A 22,553-nucleotide genomic window follows, 5' to 3' on the forward strand; every position below is an offset into this window, starting at 1 on the left:
TACAGTGCTTTGCATATTTCAGTGTGCTCTGCAAACATTAACAAATTAATCCTCGCAGCCCTCTATACATATGCTTTAATTAATTAGCTCTCATTTACTTAACTTGCACTGTCTCATTAAATATAAATTGAATGTATATTTGGGAACTTTAACGAGAAACATTACTGGGAATTTATACAAAGCATGAATGCAAAATATGTTAATAGTAGCTGGAGGCAGTAAGATTCAAATACCAAGGTATTTAGCAAAAAAATATGCTATGGTATCAGTGAGCAGAAAGCAGTCAGACAACTAGCTGTTCCTATAAAATGCATATGTTGTCATGGCCTTACAGATATCATTCACTGTGTATCGTTACCATAGTAATCCCAGTATTTTGCTTTCTGTAAAGTGTGTCTGTAGAAGTGACTCTTAGTTTAATTTTTCAGACTGGCAGCACTGTGGGCCAGCACTCTGGGCTGGCAGCTTGCTGTGAATTACTCAGATCTGAGGGATAATGACAGACACATAAATGCTAAACCTTAAACTTACTATGGGAATCGGGTAGTCCTCTCCTTTGTAATTTACTCTTTGTAGAAGCAGCCAGACTAGTTAGCACGTGATGGGATAAGCGCCCTTATCTCCCTTGATGTCTGGAGTCTGTTATTGGCACAAGGTACCAAACCCAGAAATTGGGTTTATCTCAACTTTACAGCCCATTAAAGACTGTTTGCCACCCTCTGTAAGGACGGAGCATGTGCTACTGTATGCAGACCAATTCCCGTTTGGATTAATTGCATTGTCACAAATCCTTGAAGTTATTTAGGGCTATTGGCTGTGAGACTTAGAAATCAAGTATTTCTGAGGATTTGATCATTCTGCCTTGATGAAATTCTCTTAGCTGTGTCTCTTTTGTTCTGGTTGCATCCTGAAGTGCTTTATGCTACCTAAGAGGTAATTGTAGCTCAGTGATGACTGAAATGTTTTTCTAGCAATAAATTTGTAAATTAGAACAGGAGGAGCTGAAAGAGCTTTAATGTGACATGTGTCATTTGCATTTTGAAATATGGCTAAAAATGAAGCATTATCTAGTGTCTGGCCACCTTAGGTTTGAGTCATGCTCTACAAATACATCTTTATTTACAAAAAAGAGTTATTTGAGGTGTGGTGGATTACATGGTCTTTCTCATTTCCCTACACCTTAGGAAAATGAGAGTTTGACTTGTGATTAACAGGCAGATAGCTCCCAACAGAACTCCCAACAGATCTCCCAACAGATCATTTTCCCCATATGAAATGGAGAAATATTTATCTTAAGGCAAATCTAACTCTTTGTCAAGGACTTATCTTCATTTTTTGACTGTCCTGTGAGTAGTATGCAAGAGACAAGGTGTAATTTCAAAATATTGAATGAGAGTGTATGGTGAGAGGTGGAAAAGTGCACATTCCTGCTAAACTACTGGATGCTGACTGTCCCATGAATGATGACAATAAGTATGCCACAATTCCTGCAGGGCTTGTACATACAACTGTGTTTCTGACCATACGTTCATTTGATTGCACATGTAAACTAGTAAGAGCTCTGTAGGCACAGACAAAAGCACCCAATGAAGCCTGATCTCTTAATTAGAAATATATATTTCCTTGCAAACTTGATCCCTAAGAGGTGTCAGGGCCTTGAGAGCTATTTGGGGTATATTCCTTCCCTTGAGGTATCCTCATCAATATATAGAACCATCAGATAGTGTCAGATGCCTTTGGGAAGGTTTTCAGGAACACTGGACTGAATCTTGGCTATCAGTTTTCCTGGTGATACCCAGGAAAAATCAGAGTTTTTATTCCTCAAAACAAGCAAGGATTAAAAAGAATAGAGATTTGAGTCAGCAGGACTGTTTGAGGACACACAAGGAACAAAAACCTTCTATAAGGCATAATAGAATTTCAGGACAAGTTTCATTCAAAAGCATAAAGAGGACTCTGAAGAATGGGTTTAAGTAACTGCTGAAGCCAGAAGAAATATTACTACATTTTGGGAAGGACATCATGAACATCATTATCAATTGGTGTTTTTGGAAGGATAGTACTGCTTTCTTTATTGTTTTTATCAGAATACTGAAAGCATGCAAAAGCATTATTTCTTAACTTTGCTTTTCTTTACAGTATTTTGTGTTCTTGTCCAAAAATGCTGTAAGAATATAAGAATAAACATACTGGATCTAGCCCAGTGATTCATGTACAGAAGCATAGGAACAAGCATAGGGGTAGCTTTCCAAATATTGTTGCTTCCAGCAGTTTCTTGTTTCAAGGCTTTCATAAAACAAAGCACAGTTTTTCACTTTAACAGCTTAGTAGATTTGTCTTCCATAAAATCGGCCAGTTGATTTTCAACCTGTCTATACTTCTGTCATCCACAACACCCTGAACAAGGATTTCCCCAGCTAAAGTACACACTTATGAAGAATCACCTCCTGACTGTTTTGAACCTGCTTTATGGGGCTTCAATACCTGTTGTATTGGAGAAAAGTGTTCTCAGTCAATCCCTGTTGACCTTCTCCATGTCACTCCTTACTGCAGGGATTATTTTATACTTACCTTAGCCGCTGGGTTTCAGGGTTGAAGGAACTTGATCTATTTAGACTGGAACAATTTCTTTGACAGCTACCTCAGGATGAAGGTATGAGTTGATAATGGCAAAAAGCAGAATTGCCATTCAAATAAACTCACCAGCTTGTTCCTGCTTGGGAGGGTTGATTTACTGAAATCAGTGGCATGCTGAGAGAAATGAACTTTGGGTACCGAAAGTTTGGATCATTCAGATCGGGCCGTGAGGATGTGAATATGGTGCCTTTGCTGAATTTTCTTGATGCTTGTGTGGGGTGTGTTTGTGTGATATTAAGAGGAACTGTCTTGAAAAAACTAGCAGCATTCTCCTATTTTTTATAAGCAATTCTTCTACTGAAAGAACATAAACATACAGCATCACAACTACGAGCAGCAAATGAAAAGGCTACTTCTTAACACACTGAAAAGCATGTAGGAGGACTGATTATGTTGTTCTGCCCAGGGTGATAATATAGGTTTGGAAGAGATGTGAAACATGTTAGGATGTTAAGGGAGATTTGCTGGTGCTTTCTAATTTTCACTTTGATAGCTAAGAAAAAATCATTATGCTCCAGCTGGGAGCATGTGCATAGTGAAAAAGCTAAAATGCTGAATTAAAAACCTCTTGAGATACTGACACACAGTTGTAAGCAAAATGCATTGCCTGAGAAGATGCACAATGTTGGCCAGCTGCAAGTCAGTTGCTGCCTGTTCCTCTGTCCTGTATTATTTCAGGACCATTCCCTCTGATACATCTGTTGGTAATAAAATTTACTGTATCAGACAGGCTGTTCAATTCTCTTGAATAGAGCTGCTCTGGTGTTGTCTTGGGGGACTCTTGTCTATCCATTTCTGCAGTATCTTGTTCATCTTGTGCAACTAGAGCAGCACAGAACCTCAAGAGAACCTGCAAATGGTGTTGACTTAGTGTTGACTCTTAATAACTTATTTCTTAAGTAGTGGTATTTTTTTACCTTTAATCTTTATTAGAAAATAACAATGGAGAAATAGAGTAGTTGCTAGTGTGTTGTTGTCCTTGGAGTTGTCCTTGGTTCTGTCTTGTGATCTGTTGTCTGATCCTGAATGCATTTCTTACCGTTAAACATACATATATTTATAAAGCACCAATGTAAAGGTCTATTTATCACTTGCACCAATGACCCCTTTAAAACTGAGACTTGAGGGAGGTGTGATGCGAAATGCTCAGGATTTGTCTGGACAAAAGTAGGTTCTGCTTTGTGACTTCTCTGAGAGCTGGAGGTGGTTTGGGGACATTACCAGGAAGGGAGAAGTTCTATAAGGGGAAGTTTTTGCAAGTCATCCACACCACGAGTGGGAGGAGAAAAATGCTTCAGCCCAGGCCTCTGCCTAGCCCAGAAAATGTGGTAGATCATTGGGCTGTACTTGCCTCTGAGTTCTCCTCATCACCTAGACTCACACAATTTGATGGGTGATATTTAAGACTGATAGAAGAGAAACTTTCACACGGCTTCAGTTCAAGCCTCATTACTAATTTTTCTTTTAATACAATTTGTTACATTTAAAGCTCATTCAAAAGTTGCAAGAGTTTGTTTCATTTGGTTCTTGTCAGAATTCAGATCAGTATTTAGGTTGTGCAGTCTCCTTCTCTGGAGATCTTCAAAACCCACCTAAATGAGACCCTGTGCCATGTGCTCTAGTTGTCCCTGCTGGAGCAGGGGGGTTGGAATAGATGATCTTTAGAGGTCCCTTCCAACCTCAACCATTCCGTGATTTATCAAGAGACTTAATGTGAAATCATCCAGAAATAAACAAGAAATTGCTCTTTGTGGGTGTGTGAGAACATGCTCATAGGTATTTCTATATAAAGTTGAGCACCATTCTTGACCAGCTGCAGAATGGACAAATAATGCTAACATCTGCAAAGAATTTGTGTAATTGCATTTCAGAATTGGGTATGATCCCAAAGGAGGAGGGGATTAAAAAAAAAAAAAAAAACCCACTAAGCTCAGTTTCTTTTAAGAAAATCTGGTTCCCTGGTTTGAATTTGCCTGCTTTCTTCTTGGAATAAAGAAATGAAATATTAAAACCCCTTGTGTGTTGCAAGCAGTAGCACAAATGCAAAGTGCTAGGATTATCATTTGAAGATCTTTCTGAAGCCAAATTTTCAGACTTCAGACCTGAGCTGGAATTACCTGAGAAGAAAATTACTTTCTGCACATCTAAACCCATCCCAGGTGCATGCTAGTTTCTGCTGGGTACAGCACAGTGCTGTACTTCAAAGTCTACTCCATTCTGCAATGTTGCTTTAGATGTTAAGCACAGAGGACCGTGTTTTTCCCTAAAGTTAGCATCACTGGTACCTTGATGAATTTAGATATAAATACCTCCATAAAGCCTGTCTGCTGCTGCTTCTGTTTTCTCTATTTTCACCTTCCATTCTTTTTTTAATATTAATTTTCATTTTTCTCATTTCATTAAGAAGACCAATACTGTGTTTTCAATGAATTTGGATTTTTCTGCTCTACAAAGGCCCTCGGGGAGAATATGGTTAGGAATGGCATTCCAGTGCTCCACTGTCCAATTTGCTTGGTTAAATATTGGAAATTGTTTCTAAATGTTCTCTCCTGTCGTCCAAGTCCATGCTTCTTGCTCTGTACACCACAGAAAATGCTAATTTCATTTTCATACCTACCTTTTATCTGAGAACCATCAAGTGCTTCCCCTTTTTTTTTCCCTAAGCAAATTCTCTCAACCCCTATTCTCTCAACCTCTCCTAGCTCTTCATTTTCTATCCCTCTGACAATTTTTGGTCATCCACCTATTTCTGAGCTCCAGTTCTAAAAGTGGACATGACTTTAGCAAAGCTGTGTGAAGAGGGGCAATTCCTTCCTGTGTTCTGGGCACTGTGTGAGTTTCTTCCTCTCTGGATAATGTTGATAATGTTGATAATAACACCTTCCTATTTCGTGGCATCCCTGCCTTTGGCTTGGCATTGGCACTTGCTGCTCTGCCGCCTGGCCAGTGGCTCTCCAGTTTGCTCTTATGCCAATAAATTCTCATTGCCAAAACAAAGCTTTTTCACTTGCCCTTCATAGAATGACACTGGTAAAAACAGCCATTAATTTGTCAATATTGTTTTGAATTCTGTTTCTGCCCCCCAACATGTTTATAGCCCTTTCCATCTTATAAATGTCCTTCATAAAAAGAAATTATGTTGAAGCAATTTTGTTTTGAGAATGTAGTGTTAGTTGCTACTTGCTTTCTATCTCCCTATGTTTTGGCAGGGCTTTGGGGCAAGGTGACTTGTTTCCAACACCCCAGCTTCTTTTCTACTCCCTTTGTAAGGGGTACCCCTTTGCTGTCCTCTGCAGAGCTGCAGCCTTTTCTCTCCACTTGGGCTCTTAGGGGGAGCCACTTCTGCCTGTTCTTTAATTCACCTCAGTGCATTCTCAGGGGACTCAGAAGCTGAAAGCAGATAGGAGAAAAAAATCATTACAAATGAGAGAAAAGTCAGGACTGTTGCAAACAGCAAGACCTCAATGTTTCCTCCCTTGTGTTCTCTCTCCCCTCCTTCCACAAAGGAACGTTTCTCTCTTCTTCCTGATCTACTCAGCCTAAGGGAGCTGAGTTAGGAGTGTTTGGGTGTCTGCCGAGGGGTACAGGAAGGACAGGGAAATACCAACATAGGCTGGGAGGACTGAGTTAATACCTGATGATTCCAAGCTCCTAGCTCTTGCTTGGTGGGCTGAAGACCTGTGGGAACAAACCTCTTTCTTTGATGCTTGTGACTGGCCCCAACACTTTGCCCCCTTTTCCTTACTCCAAAGTGGGGGACTTGATGTCAGACCCTTGTAAAGGGCTTTGAGAGCTAGAGATGGGGAACACTGGGGACTGGCCGTGCTCAGAGCTGAGGTTAAAGCTTGCAAGCTAGGCAGCAGGGAATCAAAGTAATTTATGGGAATTCCCTAATTTAGGCCACACGGGTGAGGTTTGTGCTTGGGTCTGCCTCTCCCCTGAGGCCGTAAGCAGCCCTTCAGGGTCAAGCGAAAGAACTGCATGAGCTGTTGGTTGTTGTGTGACTGTTTGCAGGTCCTGCACAGCCAGCACTTCTGTAGTCTGCAATAACTGGCTCACAGAGGTTCGTGTGTATATGTGTGTGCATGTCCCCCCTGTTCCTCTGCCCCGGCATAAATCTTCCTGAAGGTCATATTTGTGCTGTATAGTAGAAGTGCTGTAGTTGCCTAAATATATGGGATTTGTACTGGGGTGATATAATTTGATTTACTACTTTTAAGGGGTAGCTGACTCGCCTTGCTTAATCAATGGAAAAAAAAAACCCTTACTATTCCTTTATAATACTGTACAGATTCCATTTTTCCCCATGCAGCTGTTTTGTCCTTCTGTATTTTAGTAGTTTATTTTCTTTCTAAGGTAAAAAAAAAAAACAAACGCAACTGATATAAATGAGTACCTCATTTTTCTTTCTAGGCTAGAGCCGTCCCAGAGCTGGGGCTGAGCAGCTGCTGCTGTGTCACATAATAGAAATCACAGCCCTGTTCTTGCAGCTACCCAGATGAAATCTCTGGCAAATTGTCAGCCCCTGAGCTCTTTATGCAGTTGCTGCACTGCCAGAGACCATTAGATAATGAAATGGGGAGGAAAATGGATTTGCTCGTAGGTATTCCCCCCACCCCATCCCAATCCCACTTCTGAGACGTGCCTGTGAATTCAGCCGTTCAGCTCGGCAGTTCCCCCCTCGTCTTTGGGAGGTGTTTGCGAGCTCTGCTCTGCCTGCTCTGGAGGGGGTTTCTGAAGGCAGGGAACGAGTCCTCTGCTTCCTTGCTATTCATTTTCCCTCCTCCGTAATGAAGATCACACAGAGCTCCCCTGTGGTCCGGGCGGAATAATAGAGCAGACTGGACAGGTGCCTGAATCTGACTTGCCATCCTGAAGGTCTCCATCTCTTCCCGGCGGGAGATGGGGGTGACGGTGACAGCGGCAGCCCCAGGCACGCACGGGCTGCGAGATGGACCTGAGTGTGATGGATTGCTCTCATGCAGATCCTTTAAAACCAAGTGGCAGACTAAACTGTTGTTTCAATCAATAACATAAATATCCCGCTCGCTCGGCATGAGGAGGGTGGGAGCTCTGTGTGGAGGGATAGGCATTTAGATTGTTTATTGTCGCGTTGCACAGAGGGGAAAACATTTGGCTTCTCCAGCAGATTAGTCATTTAAATTTTGTTTTGAAATCTAATTAAACTGGGACAAATGTCTTTGAATAGTGTTTCTTTACTGTAAGAAGGGCTATTCTCCACTTAGGAAATCTTAGTATTTTGATTAACTTAATGTAAAGGCCAGATTTGCTAGAAATTGTAAGTAGGTTGTTCTGTAAAAAAACATAAAAAACTCAGTTGCAGACTTTGCAGGTAGAACAAAATCTGAGCTGCTTTATGGATGTCTCCCATTTCCTCAGTATGTACTTCTTGTGCATGGCCCTCGGATTGTCCTGCTTCCCCTTCTTAGAGCAAGGCCTTAGTAAGGTTCAACCAATGTGCTGGAAAAGGGATTTTTCCCATGACAACCTGTCTCTGAGGGATGGCTCCTGGCAGCAAGGGCGGTCGTTTCCCCTCTCCTCCTTGGCTTGTGCAGTTTTCCTCCTGAGGTGTCCCTCAAGGTCTGTATGCTTCAGTCCTCCCCATGAACATCCTTCTCTTGCCATTAAATGAGCCTGGGGCTTATCCAGACACTTAGGAGAACTCCGATTTGTTTCTTGCTTGGCTGAGACCCACTGCCAAAATACATGAGCCCTGTTCGTTTGTCTGGCCACAGGCCTTTGAAGGATGTGCTGCCACAGAGATGTCATGAGTGCTGCTCCCTGCAGCAAATGAGAACAAATGAGAGGCAGAGAGACTATGGCCCGAGCAGCAGTAATCCTGCCAAAACCTGGCCCAATGTCCAATAGCTCTAAACTGGCCAATAACGTAGACTAAGCCTGACACCAGGTGCTGGTGACCAGCAGCTCTGCCCGAGTCACCTTCCAAGGGCAGCGCTGCAGGCTGAATCGCTGCCGCGTAGAGCGGGTCAAACTCATGTGAACTTCCCTCTGTTCATTTCCATCAGCTCAGGGGGTGTTTCCTCGTGCAAGAGCAAGGATGATGATGGTGGGAGCAATGGGAAGGCTGTGGCATGAGAAGGCACAAATAACTTCTCATATGGGGCTCTTGGGCAGAGGGGTCCTCAGGGGCTTGCAGCCGCTCTCTGCTTTGCAGGTAGCCTGCAAATAAGGAAGACAGGGCTGATTCCTAATGCCTTGGGTGGTATTTCCATATCTGCCAAGCAGACCATTTGATTAAGTATTAAACCCAATAAAAAGTAAACAGCCTATTTAAACAAGTTAAAGCATAACCTGTCACCTACTTAGATGGAAATTAAACATAACCTATTTAAATACCTGCCTCTAAGTCTGCATGGATTTGTTCCACTGCATATGCTCTTCAAATGAAATACCTTTTAATAAGAAAAATAAAGTGACAATATTAAATATCTGCTTTGTTTAAAAAATAAAGTGAAGAATGATCTGTATGTCGTATTCCCAGCACATGACTCTGTTGTTAACGTCCAAGAAAGCAATAAGTTCATTAAGCCCAGAACTTATTTCATTCTTTCTCTGGGACTGTACTTTGTTACTATAATTGCTGTTTGTTAGAGGCTTTCAAGCTTTTCCCTTCATTATTTCACTTTTATTCTAAATTTGACCTTAGAATATGTCCAAGAAGAAGCATGGACTGGAGAGCTCCTTTTAGACGTTTCTCATTTCTTTACACCCCGTTTTTTATGTGTGTGCCTGCGTAGACCAACCAGGCAATCCTCTTCACAAAACTTGCCAGGAGTTTTGTCTCCTCACACAAGCTGGAACCATTCAGTTTTCTCCCTTTGCTTCCTTACTTCCTGCACTAATTCAGGAAAATCTAATGAATTGTTTTGCAAGTTTTGGAGGTGGCCGTGCGGCCGAGGAATAGCAGTGTATCCAGCAGGATACATTGCTGTGAGGGGGGATTTGTCCCGCTCTGCCATGACCTTGCCCTGCAATCTCAGTCAAACCAGTTATTTAGACATGAATTCTCCAGTTTTTTGTAAGTATCTTAGAAGATCCAGTGCAGTGGTTTCATCCAGAGCAATTAAATGCTGTTAATGCTGTTACGACTGTTGTAATAAGAACAGGGGATGGGTCAGGAGAATCTGTGATGTGTTTCATCTCTCCCTCTGCACCCTGCAATTACCCAGTGTGGAGGCTTCAGTGGCAGGTACTGATGTTAAGGATTGCTTTGGACACCTTGAGTTATTGCAGTTTGTCTGTCTGTCCTGCTCTCTGCACCTCTGCTGCAAGAAGGACTCTCCAGAATCTCCTGTAAGCTAGGAATGGACTGTGACTTTTGGTAAAACTATGGATTCAAAACTGAATTTTATGCGAAGAGGGGGGGAAAAAAAATCTCATAGCTTTTGAGAGTTCACTGAAGCAGTCTTTGCTCTAGGTAACCATCTATTTGAGAATTTGAAAGGTGATTTATTGCCATTTCCATTAACTGTTTCTAATGCAAAGAGGAAATGTTAGTCTCCACTCTCTGGAGGAGAGTTGATGCTTGACCTTCTGTGGAAAGAGGGAATGAAGGAGGAAAATGCTACGAGAGGGAGATCAGCTGGGATTCTGTCATTGGTAATGGCAGTGACCTTTTCCCAGTGGTCAGCAGCTGGCATCATAAAGACAAATGGCTTCAGCTTGCAAATTTATAGATGTTCTTTGTACTAAGAAGATTAAACAAATCCAGAAGTTGAACAGTATTTCTAACTTTAGTTAACTCTTTCCATGTCCTCTCTGAAAAGAGGGATTCTGCGTGAAAATATCTCCTCATTTTCCTATCCTCAATCCTATCCTAATTTTATTTTTGTAGCAGAAGCTGTGGTGGTAGAAGCTGTTGTACTGTAGAAGAGATTAGCTTCTAGGTTGCCCCCAAATCCTGTTTGTCATTGAAAAGACAATGAGAGCTCTGGGGGGACATTGGGTGGCATCCTTAGGGATGAGTCTGCCATTGAAAGAATGCAGAATTTTCTACTAAACTTCAGGATCTCTTTAGGGAGAACACTCAGTGACAGTACATATTCCCACCTCACTCATATCTATTCTTCATTTCCAGCACTATACACTCGGTCCTGAACTGACCTATTCTGAGGTCACTATAAAATACAACCTGCAGAATTACCATGGCAATAGCTGCAGCTCCTCCTTTGTGGTTCCAGGTGACCTGAGGGCAGCGCTGGCAGCCACTTTCTAATTTACTGCTCAGCCTCATTTTCTGCTTATGGAGTTTATATGGAAGGTCACTCTTTGCATCTCATTTTTTTTAACCTTGTCCTTATTTCTTCCCTTATTGAAGAGCAGAGGTGGGAACAATCAGGTGATATGCCAAGGTTGGGGGGGTGGGGGTGAGGGAAGGCAAACATATCTGAGCAGTTGTGGATGTTTTCTTGCTCTAGATGTTGATACTGGTTTTCTGTCAGTATGTGTCTATATGAATGTGGGAAAAGGTGTGGAAAGTAGAACCCTCTGTGCTCAAAGGCAGCACACATGGAGTGCTCAGACTCCACACCAGCTAGAGAAGTCCCTTCAGTTAGCAGCTGGTTTTGACCTCAGAGGGACAACATCAGTTGGTAATTACACCGTGGTGTGTATAAAGCATCATAGGAGTGAAGAGTATTTGTATGTGTGTGTGTTTGGGTTTGGGGGGGAGAGGGGGTCACCAAATCCATCCTAGCTAAGGCTTCCTCTTGAGGAACGCTCAAGTGTCTACACAGAGAGTTAAGTGCGTGGACCTGCACGGATCACTACGCAGCAAGGATAGGCTGTGAGCTCAGCTTACACCTCTGGGCTGCTCACTGACTTTTGAGATGTGGCAAGAGCCTTTCAGATGAGTCCTTGGTTTTAGTGCCTCATAGTGAGGGGTGGTAGTGCTCTTTGTCTACTTCCAAGCTCAGACTAGATCACCTTATCCCTAGGAGTGTGCCTTATAAAAAAGCTTCCATTCATTTTATTGCTGTGAATCATGAGTAAGAACTACTGTTGCTAAGCTGGCATTGGTGTGCTCCAAACTAGAAGACTGGGAAATAGACTGCAAATACTGTAACGTGTGAAGATCTGAGGGCTTGAAGAAAAGGGCTGACCTGTCTCGAGAAGGAAAGAAATGAATCGGAGAGTTGTCATGCTTGGACAAGCCTGCAAAATGGTGCAGGTAGAGCTTCATTTTCGTTCCTTGATGTCTATGTTATCTTGAGCTTACATACATCTTTTGCATTTCTAGATCTATGAGAGTCAATTGCCTTAAAATGAAAATACTTCTCAGAGCTGAAAGAGTTAACTGCTTACATTTGAGGACTGCTCTCTCTGATGGGCAGAACTCTTCATGGAGTTGATATCACCAGTCCTGAGTACTAAGACTTACTATGGCTCTGACACTCTGAGTAGTCACTTGGCTACAGCCCGTGTATGCATCCACATCCATTACTTTTTGAAGAGAGTGAGAGCAGCACACTTAGACTGAAATCATTCAAAGGCTCTAAACCCACCTTCAAATGGCAACATTATCCAAAAGACCTTGCAGTGAGTGAGATGATTTGAGGAACCCCCTCTATGTCACCTTTCCCCTGCGTCTTTCGTGTCTCACCTTGACTGCAGGTGGTTGGATGTACCTGTTGGATGTGCAGAGGGAAGGGCGAGGTAGGGGAGAGCTGCTGTGACAGCAAGGGGACAAGCTGCCAGAGGGAGAGCTGCAGCCACGATGCTTTTTGTCAGCTCTGCCTAGCTGAGCAGGACCAGGATCTGCTGCAGGGTCCCCAGCCCTCGTTGGCTTGCGCAGCACGGAGCAGCAGAGAGGGCCCCTTGCAGGTGATGCTTTCTGAGCAGCCTGCTGTACGTTACGGTGCATGTGCTGCTCAGGGCTCCCTAAATTTCTCTCCATAAGCACCTGAATTGCAGTGATGAGAAAAGCAATTTCCGTACACATCTGAGAAGGGTCTTGAGGGATTTTTTTCAGATCGAAGCATCTCCTGGTGCTACAAAAAGTAGGACAGTCTTCCATTTCCTGATAGATTTTTAATGTGAATGGATTTTTGAAGACAAAAGCTGTAAGTCAGCCCCCTTTCTCTTCTGTTTCATATATAAAGATATATGCTGTATGTGTGAGTCGGGTCTGTGCAGAATTCATTACAATGAAGGGAACTTGGCACACACACTGCAGTATCATCCCTATTCTGCAGTAGACGGTGCTGTAAGAAAATGAAATTCATTGTCTGTTCCCAGAGGGAGCTTGTCCATCCATCTGCTACCTATCTCTGTCTGTCTGAGAAATTTAAACAACAACTTTTCTTTGTGCCTTTCACATAGAGGCAGTAATAATAATAATAATAACCTTAGACATGTCCAGCCCTTTTCTCTTCCTCTTTTCAAAGCTCTGCTAAGAGCTAGACTTTCCTTATGGAGAGAAAAGAGAATAGGCAGAAACTATGCTTGGGTTGTAAGTGACATTGTGAAAAGACCTTTCCTCTGACAGAGAAGGGCACTGCAAAGTCATCAGGGGAGATGGTCATTTCTGGAATATCAGTTCTTACCTGGGCTGGTTGCCTAGATAATCCTTTTTTCCCCATCTCCCACAGGTTGTGTTAAGAGCTTTGGGGTATACAGCATCCTAGAGCAGCAGGGCTGAGTGCACAGGGTACGTTTCATAGAGTGAAAAGGCATCGATATAGCCAGGGATTAATCTGTAATGAGTATTTTTTTTTTTTTTTTTAACACATACTTATCCAAGAGGAGGGGAATACTGTATCCTAGGAAGATGGGAGTGTAAAAACACAGACTGAAATCAATGCTTTCTACTCCTTTCAGCAGAGAGCCCTGCTAGACCCTAGGGCTTCTCAGTATTCAGATCCATGTGAGTTTCGGAGCATCCTAGGAAAAAACAGAGAAAACATATTCTAATCCTGAACCCTATCACTTCAGCCTTGAGTGGGTTCAGCTTCAAAAGCTGTTCTTCATCCAAGAGCTAATTTCCTGGGGGTGTGCTGACATTTTAAAAGTGGTTGCATCATTTGAAAATGAGGCTTGTAGCTGAATTTCATGGGCACAGTGTTGGCAGCTTGTTCGTTCTTGTTCCTAGTTGAGGCATGTGGAGAGGCAAGGACAGTATGAACACCCTGGGATGCAAGACGAGCCTTTCTTTTACAGTGCATTGTCTGAGTTATCTCTGAAACCTCTGAAAGCGGCTACTGGTAGCACATATAGGTACCAGCTTCATGGTAAGGTGCTGACTGTCAAGGACTCTGCTTGTGCTTGACCACTTTGGTCTAGGAGTTTGAGTGAGGGAATAAGACTCAAGACTCCTGGGTTTTCCTTCTGTAAATGTCTATCTCCCTGTAAGCCTTATAAAAAGATATTTAATCCTTTATTTGCTACTGAAAAATGGAATATGTAAATAATAAGAGCAGTAGAACATGAAGGAGAACTTAAGTGGGTTAATAAGCAAACATTTCATTGTGGAGCATGATGATTGAAAAGATTATAGTGACTGAGTGACAGCTCACATATTGTGAAACACTGGTCATACATACCCAAAATATTCCCAGAGCAAAAAAGTTATAAATACAAAGACACAGTAGTACAGGAGACTTTGCTCCTTTGTGAAATAGTTTATTCTCCTGGAAAGAAAAGTTTCTTAAAGGTGCTGAATGGTGTTTTTTGAAAACTAAAAGGTAGTTTGGAAAGACAATTCCACGTTAGAGAATCTAAGAGCAGCATAGATTAATTCCAGAATTCTTCAGCTTGCTTTAGAGAAACATGTTCGTAATGCCGCACTGTGGCAAGAAGATGGCCAGACTCATCAGACGGAATAAGAAATGCACTGAGTCCAGCTGATATTCTTACATTTTGGTCTTTCTCGATGGATAATTTCACTTAGTACTCCCTCTGAGGAGCAATTCATCAATGAGAGGGTTTGAAGCTTGGCTCTGGGCTCCACTTTTCAAAGGGCTCTGCGAAGGTTCTGTAAAAAGTGGACCTAAAGAGCTGCACACAGCAGGCAGTTGTGGGCATGCCGAGTGTGAGACCTCGTGGTGCATCAGGATGTAGTGATGATATTTGTGCAGCTGGAGGCCCTCCTTGCGCTTCGCTTTGTGCTGTGGAAAACAACTGCTGGGTCACAGCGTGTTGCTCACACAACGAGCAAAACCAGCTCTGGTTTCTCAGAACCGAAAGACTCCGCTGCGTTCAGTGTCTTGGGCTTCACTGCTCAAGAAGTGCATGAAATTCTGAGCAATCTATTGCTTCATTTGCTTCTGAGAAAGAGTTCCCTCCACACCAGACCCAGCCGTAAGAAATTGTGGCCAAAACTTGAACAAGTTATGAACTTACAAAACCCTGCCATTCTTTGGGTTGTCCTTCTAAAGTCTTTAATTACTAATCTATTGAATGAATTTCCGTGACCATCTCCTTAATAAACACTGGAAACCTGCATAATCTGTTACTGGGATCCACGGGACATTTTGTACCTGGGAGCAAATACAGATTTGGCTTGTTTAAGCACCAGGACAGAAGCCTTGCAAGGATGAGCCTTTTCAATGCCAAATGAAAATTGCTTGAAAAATAATATATTAGGGACATTTGAGGAGTTTGGGTAATAATGTATTTAATAAAGAGTACTCTTGTACTTCTGCAATGTCTTTGATTGGAGTAGATTTCCCATTAGTCTGCTGCCCAAATAATGTGAGGAAGGGTGTACTAGAAATGCAACAAATATTAAATAAAAGATTAAGGCTTATTCTGGTGTATACATATTGATAACAGATTCTCATAGTACTCCTGTAACTTAGGAATTATATAAGACACCAAAAATAAAACTAACTGCAGTATAGAGGGCTACAAAATATCTGAATTCACTCCCTCAAAATGGTGTACACGGAATCAGTTCAGTTCTTTATAAATGATTTGCACCTTTTCTGATGAACTTAATGTCTCTTCTGGGAAGCAGCATTAGCTTTTCTACAAGCATTTAGCAGTTCTTCCAGGAACACTTTAGACCTCTAGGTATCTAATTTGAATGTCTTGCCCAAAATAGTTGTTGGAGGATGGAAACCTCATGCCTTGGACTCTAAAGGGCTTTAACCACTGCCTTTTGATTTTTCCTGTATTAAGTCAAGCTAGGATTGCTCTGTTCTTGTATGACATGCACATGCATTCTTAACGCTCCCTTTTCCACCTACTGGGACTTCCAGGTATGTGAAATGCTCTTATTTTTAATGCAATCTATAGAACTTCATCCGTTATCTTTCTAAATGAATCCTTGACATCACTTCTTCATCTTCCGCTTCATTTTTTCCATCCCTTTGGATCGAGTCTAAATGATGTACACATATGCGTGTGCGTAGACATATGTTTATAAAGTTCAACATGGTCAAAAGCAAGTGTTGAAAAATATCAAGTCTATTACTCAGAGCTCATAAGTGGATTGAAATTATGAGATCTTTCTTGAGCATATGTTATTTTGACTTTAATGTATACTTGCTCCAAGCTGCTCAGTGCAACCATAGGGACGAGAAAAGTACTCTAGAAAATGCAAGCTGGAAATTTTAAAACAGGATATTTCCAGTAGCTGGCAACATAAGAAACATGGAAAAAAATCTTGAAACTTAACAAATTTGCCATGTCAGTTTGTCAGTGAAGATGAAATAATACATTCAAGGAATGCTATTGTGCGAACCCCTTAACCTGTCTATCTGCAGTATGTAGATTCCACTTTACCAGTTGATGGTATATTTTTAAGTCTCTCTATGTGCTATTCTCTTCATTGTCCCCTTAGTTCTTATGTAGTGGAACTGATGAGAGGTGTTTTCTGTTTTTGAAAGAGCCGTGTCTAAAGGCAATGTACTGATGAGCAAACTGAGTCTGTCTGTAACAGTGAGCCTGGTTGTCTGGAATGAAGTTAGGACAGCAACAGAGAGCACTCGGGGCGTGATGACATCAAGTGTTATAACAGCTCTTTGAGAGCATATGGTTCTAGGAAACTCAGGTAAACCTAGGTCACAGGATTGAAGGAAAGGGATAGTGAGGAAGTCTGGGGTTAATATCAGAGGTTGACAAGCACCAGAGGAAGCCAGTCAAGAGGGTAAACTTTGGGGCTGGAGTTCATAGGGCATTTGCTTCATGAGTCTGATCTGCGAGGGAAGATCCTGGGAGCTCTGTGGGATGCTCTTGTCACACAAATGTCCTGTAACAGTAAATTGTAGCACAGAGATTCATGACAGGTGTCTTACGTCATCTGAATCTGGGCATTTTCTGTGCCACGTAATGAGGAATTGTGTATTGAAACCTGTAAGTCTATTAGAGATGATGCAGGAGGCTAATGTGCTAGGAAAGAGCACATTCAGCTTAAGCTGTTGGTGAACTGGAGGAAATCAGTGTTTGTCTTGGGCCACCCCAGTCCCCTTTCTTTGAAGCAGTCAGTGCTTCAACCCCAGCAAATAAGCCCAAGAGAACATGCTACAACTGGAAAGCTGAAGAGCACAAACATCCTAAGGAGGGCAGGGGAACTGCAGCCCTGGCTGTCAACCCTGCCTGGCACTGTGCATGTCTCTGCACCACAGGACGTGGGAGTGCACAGGGGGCCAAACCTGCCTGCAGAAACTTCCTGAAATAGTGCAATGAGCCCTCAGTCCTCAACATGCCGAGGCCCCAGCAGGAAATGTCCTACAGGAGACACGAGGCAGTCACCTTCAGACTGCACCCCGGCTCCCAGCTGATGCCAGAAGCGCCCTAGGTACCTGGATGCTGTGCCAGCCCCTCGCTGCGTCTGTCGGGAGAAGCTGTTGTGGGCTCTGATTCTGCTGCTGGGAAGGCTCCTGCAGTGCCAGGACTCAGTGGTGCTGAAAACGCCAGCTCACTATGAATATGTGAGTAGCTCAGTGCATTCAATTAGCAGAAAATTTGGGTTGTCTCATTGTTAAACAATTGCAATGTGGAGAAATTTAATTTTATGGTGGCTGAGATCCTTTTGTGTGCAATGACGAGCTAAGGAAACTCCAGCAGTAGAGCTATCTGTCATGGAGCTATTTTAACAATTTCTTCTACTGTATAAATGACACAGTGAAAAATTTCCGTATTAGTTTAGACAGCAAGAGTTCTCTCTCACCAGCAGTAATGGATTGAAATTAGTTGTGCGGTCCTTGTATTGCCCAGTCATGAAGGAAGGTCTTCTCCATTGAGAACAATTTGTTTGGTAGGAACCCACGTGCTTCTGAGCATCACAATCATCAGTTAGTCCCTGGCCCTGGTTCCTATCAAAGAGGAGGATGCAATTGTGTCGTGTGGTGATTTTTTTTTTTTTCTCTTCTTTCTGTTGCCAAGACATTTCTTGAAGAAGTTCCTGTGAAGGTTAAATTAAGTGAAAAAGTGAGTTGGGATGACCAAGGAAGGAGAAAATGCAACAATATATTTTCATTTACCTGCTTCGTTATTGACTTTCTGGAAAGCACTTGCCTCCAGCTTAGTAATTCTGGAAGGAAATAAACCCTTCTGCTCCAGGACTTCAGAAGCAGTGAGCATTAAAAAGAAAAAACTTTAATTGTGTGAAGCTCATTTCATAACTGTCTTCTGAAGTTCTTCTGAAAGTATTGGTATTGCTTACCTACTTTTACCACTTAAATTGATCGTTGTTAAAGATGGGATAATGTACTGTGGCAATCTGTGTCAATACTATTACAGCAGATATGGTGTACCCAGACAGAGGGATAGATGAGCAAAGTGGCAGATTTTCCTGGCACTTTATAAATCTTTTTTGCAAGTAACAGGTATCACCTTGGATATTAGCATCTGATAGAAATGCTTGCATTTTTCTTCCATAGCAGTGCTGTGTACAGTAAACTACTCTTACAGCGTTAGTGGGAACCCTAAACATAAAGCTATGGATGTCAGTTTGGTCTGCAAAGTTTGGATCTGAAATAGGCTGTCTGTGTCATAAGTTTCTTATAGTGGATGGCCTAACCTCAAAGTTTGCCTCAGAAGCTACTGTATATTGCAGCTTCTCCTAATGCAGCAGATGGGTGGAACTGAGGCCAGCCCATAGCTACAGAAAGAAACAGAGGATCAGAGGGTGACCTGGATGTGACATTTGAAGGAGACGAGAGGAAGCACATCAGAAAAGCTCTGTGAGGATCTCTGTGTGGACGGAGTCTTGTTCTCATTTCGATATCCAGCAGTTAGAAAAGGCTTCCAAAGAGAACTTGTACAGAAATACAAGTCAGAGAAATCTCCTTTGAGCTTAAACTTATGGGAAAAAAAAAGAGGTCAGAGGTGACTTGTTCTCAGTCTGCATGGGAAAGAGAATTTTTGAGAGCAAAGGCTTCACTAATTGAGCAGGTGAAAACAATATTTGGTGGCTAGAAGCTGAAGACTTGAACTCCAGACATGAATTATGTAAGTTAATCAGTGAGGATAATTAAAAGCTTATCTGAATATGTGTGCAGATTTAAATTTTGGCATTTTTACACTGAGAGGTTCATGAGCTCAGCTATGAGACGCTGAGTGTCATGGGCAGTCTAGGCGAATTTTCCGTGTTAATGGCTTGCAGGTTGGGGTGGGTGTTCACAACAGTTATTTCTGGTGTGAAAGTTTTATGCTGCTGTTGCTCAGAGCACAAAGGCTCTGTGGAGAGATCCCTCGGTCTCCAGGGCGCTCAGCAGAGAATCTCTGCCAAGCAGGGAATGAACTTTAAATATACACTGCAGTACAATGGAGGTGTCTTGTTGGCAGTGCCAGATGTATTAGCCTTTGATAAGGGATGCAAACGCCTTAAATTATTTAGATGAAAAAGGTCATTTAGTTTGTCTGAATGTCAGATCTCCCGAGTGAGAGCAAAGGATATATTTATAAATAAGAAAAGGGCTTAGTGAGTCTGGAGGGGATATTGATTAACGCATATGTTGTAAAGGAGATTGAACGTAGGACAGGATAGATGACCGACAGATTAACATAGGTTAATTCTGAAAGGAAGCAAGTAATGCATTCCAAAAATGAGTGAGAATGCAGGAAACCAGTAGAGCTGATACTCGGGGAAAACGTTCAGATCTGTGAGAAGTGTCATTTATTTCTCAAACACGTTTTCCTTCAGAGATCAATGGGTATCAATGGCTGCAAAGGCTCATAAAGAAGGAGCAGTAAGAACGGTCAAACCAGGCTTGAATGCTCAAGGAGGACCCACTCTTGAGAAGGGAGGCACAGCTAAGTGTGGGGTGAGGCAAAAGGAAGGAAAGTGTGGGGATGGAGGCTGCGTGCAGTAAGATTTATTTTGGAGAGGCTGCTTGAATCAAATCAATGAATCTGGTTTGCGTGATCGCAGTAGCAACAGGCTGTGAGGTTCTTAGAAGTTTTCCTGTGTTTATCCTCTCAATACCTTCCTGGAGAGGCTGGGATCTTTACGATCCTCTATATCCCTTGTACCATTTTTACAGTGAGAATGTAATTTACTGAATGTACTTCTGTGCAGCAGCACCTGTTCCTGTGTACCAGGAGAGAGTAATCATTATGTGAATTACTTCAGAGGTTTTCAAGCTGTGGTCCGTGGCACCCTGTCAATCGAAGGATTACGTTTTACAAGCCCATGGAAAATAAATTGGAAAACCATAAAGCTTCCCATCTGTAGACTCAAATTTGTGACCCCAGGGGGGCGCATTTCTGTCAGAACATTTTTAGGAGTCTACAGATGTAAAGAATTTGGAAACTTCTCATAGACTGTGATCAGAATGGAAATTTAGAAAAGCTGGTGTAGATTTTTGAGAGGCATGGGAGAAAGCTTGAAAACCCCAGGATTTTCACAGTTCTGGCTACATATTTGGTAGAGTCAGAATGACTGTTGCACACCAGCTGACTAACCAGTAAATGTAAATATGGGAAGGACTGCACTTTTTCTCTTAAAGAATATTCTCTAAAAATACTACAGTGATGGAAAAAAAGAGCTTTTGAGGACAAGATCTAATTACCTGATTAATTTTATATATCTTGCATTTATAAAAAGAAATAAAAATCAAATAGTTGGTCTCAGAGAAGGAAAATTTGAAAGACTGTTCCTGTTGGGAAATTTTCTGTTTTTGTGGAATATTATATAATATGTACATTACACACATTCACATAAATAATGTATTAATTACATAGAGATATCTTAAGTGTCTAACATATACAGTAATGTGTATATATGCATAATTAATCTGCATTCTTAAATAGATATTCATTTTCTGATTTGGGGATTTTGATTTTTCATAAAAATTAATGTTAATCTTCAATAACTCAGTCAAGAGATCTAATTTTGATCTGTTTGACTAAGTATGGATTTGCTCTACAGATAGTTATGAAGTTACTCCATTTTTATATCATTTTGGCAGAAAAATCAATTCTAGTGAAATTGCTTTGTGTGTGTTTCCTGTTACCTGCAGGACATATTGTTAATGAATAATACCATGCCCAAGCTAGGTGGAATACCAGAATCAGACAAACCTGCTTCTAAACGGGAAAAAATGAGCCCTGGTGAAGAGCTGTACTAACACTACATTGCTGCTTATATCTAGTTCATACACTTCAATGTATATATTATATATATTGTATAATGGATCTCTGGGTGAATGAGAGATTTTGAAGACATACATAGAAGCAATTCAGTATGTTCAGTTATTTTCCACAGAGCCTGGGTGCTTAGCTATATTTAAGATCTTTGAAAATTATCTTTGATATTCTGAATGCAAAGGCAAAGAGCTTTTCTTAATTTTATTTAAAAATGACTAAATAAATCTAAAAATATATTGCTGCCATCAGCTGAAGGGGAAACATTTGTTTACAAAGCCTACATAGACTTCTGTTGAGCTTCATTATCTTAATAAAGGATGCAAGAATAGGTGGAAAGAAGATGAATGTGTGACCTCATCATCTGAAGTTAATCAGGTTGCCCTCTTCTCGGAAGCCTGTTAGCCAGCGATGCAAGAAGGCTACCTGGGACCTTTGCACTTCCAGTTCTGAGCATCTGTAACATGGTGCTTCTCTCATCACAAAACTGATTAAAAACAGCTTGATGAAACTGGCGAAGGGAGAGGCAGGGGAGAGAATACAGGTTTCCTTCCTTTGCCCTTCTGAGGTGGCTGTGCATCGCCCTGCAAATTGGTCAGAAAAGGTATTAGATTTGTGGCTTCCAGGCAGACAAGGTGGGGCAGAGCTGGCAGCTGATCTGAGTATCATTGAAAGGGGACTATTGTGGCACTATGTTTGGAGAGGAAAGACAACCTTGTGAGAACGGCGTTGACACAGACGGGGCTGGCGCGTCTTGTGTGAGGACAACGTGACCCCGGAGCTGAGAGCTTGAATAGAGTCACGAGAAGCTGGCAGTTTGGCACAGTGCTACGTGTCTGAGAAGGGTTCAGGGGGCTCTGATGTGAGGCAGCACGTGTTCCTGGAAAAGTGTCATCCTAATGACACGCTATATCCTAAAGTAGGCAAGTTCATGCTTTCTAAATTGTCTCTTTATGGAAAGCATTAGAATTTTGGACCTTCTAATCTTTAAAACTTCCATCCTTTTCCTGAATTTTCCTTTCCTGTAGGAAGTTATTGGACTTTGCAACTGTTCTAGCACCAGTTAAACTCATTCCTTCTCTACAGACACATAAGTGGCTGAATGCTCTCCTCTTCTCCTTTGCTTACATATCTGAGTCAGGGTCACAGTGGTTCTCTGAATCTAGCTCCCAACATCCAAATTATATTAGCAGCTGTATCCTTTAACTTTTTTTTTTTTTTTTTTTTTTTTTTTTTTTTTTTTTTTTTTTTTTTTTTTTTTTTTTTTTCAGACGTGTGCTCTTCCGATCGTGTGTCAGCCTTCTCTCCAGCTCCTGGGAATTCTGGCTTTGTAGTTACGGTCT

The sequence above is a fragment of the Nothoprocta perdicaria genome, unplaced genomic scaffold, assembly GCF_003342845.1.
Source record: "Nothoprocta perdicaria isolate Ctin4 unplaced genomic scaffold, notPer1 scaffold_4, whole genome shotgun sequence".
Lineage (NCBI taxonomy): Eukaryota > Metazoa > Chordata > Aves > Tinamiformes > Tinamidae > Nothoprocta > Nothoprocta perdicaria.